We start from the raw sequence: 579 nt of genomic DNA, 5'->3' as shown, positions 1-579 counted from the left end.
GGCTTCCTGTGGCCGCCAGACCCGCGCGGTGCGCAGTCGCGGGCATTGGCTCTGTACACGTGTCCTGACCACTGTGCCCCTTTGTAAGAAGGAGGCGGTCACGCCGCCCTTATCGACAAAAGGGAGAGAAGCCAGAACGAAGTTACTCTTTAAAGGCGAAGGAGAAGTTAGTATTGATCCCACAACTCTGGCAATTCTTAGTGAACGTGGCCTTACGTGGGACGGTCCCGCCCGCAGAGCGCAGCGCTAGGCATCGCGTGCAGCTTCCTAAGGGGTGGGTGCGCTCCAGGAAGGGCAGCCATGTTCCTGGGATTTCCTCTTTCGCTCCCAGATTTGTGAAGCACTATTTGCACCGTGAAAAGGAGTAATCCTTGCGGGGGAAGGGAGGGTAGTGGAGGAAGGTATAGAGGCGGTAAACGGTGAAGAAAAAGAAGGTATATTTTTTAAGGGAGAAATCCAGGCTTGGAGCGCTCTTCCTGTCCTAAAATGCTTTTGGGGTTAGAACAAGTCTGTGCTCCCGGCCCCCATGCTCCGGGCCCCCATGCTCCGGGCCCCCGTGCTCCCGGCTCCCATGCTCCC

At 57.2% G+C, this 579-nt stretch overlaps 1 protein-coding gene across 1 annotated transcript in view; it reads right to left on the bottom strand.

Annotated features, from left to right (window-relative positions):
* LOC102262352 (histone H4) overlaps positions 1-579 on the bottom strand; it is a 135,124-nt gene that overhangs the window by 3,848 nt on the left and 130,697 nt on the right. The gene's annotated exons all lie outside the window — the stretch shown is intronic.

This window comes from Myotis brandtii, unplaced genomic scaffold (genome assembly GCF_000412655.1).
Source record: "Myotis brandtii unplaced genomic scaffold, ASM41265v1 scaffold1718, whole genome shotgun sequence".
Lineage (NCBI taxonomy): Eukaryota > Metazoa > Chordata > Mammalia > Chiroptera > Vespertilionidae > Myotis > Myotis brandtii.
Note: the sequence above shows the minus strand (reverse complement) of the source record. Positions and strands in the feature narration are given on the sequence as shown.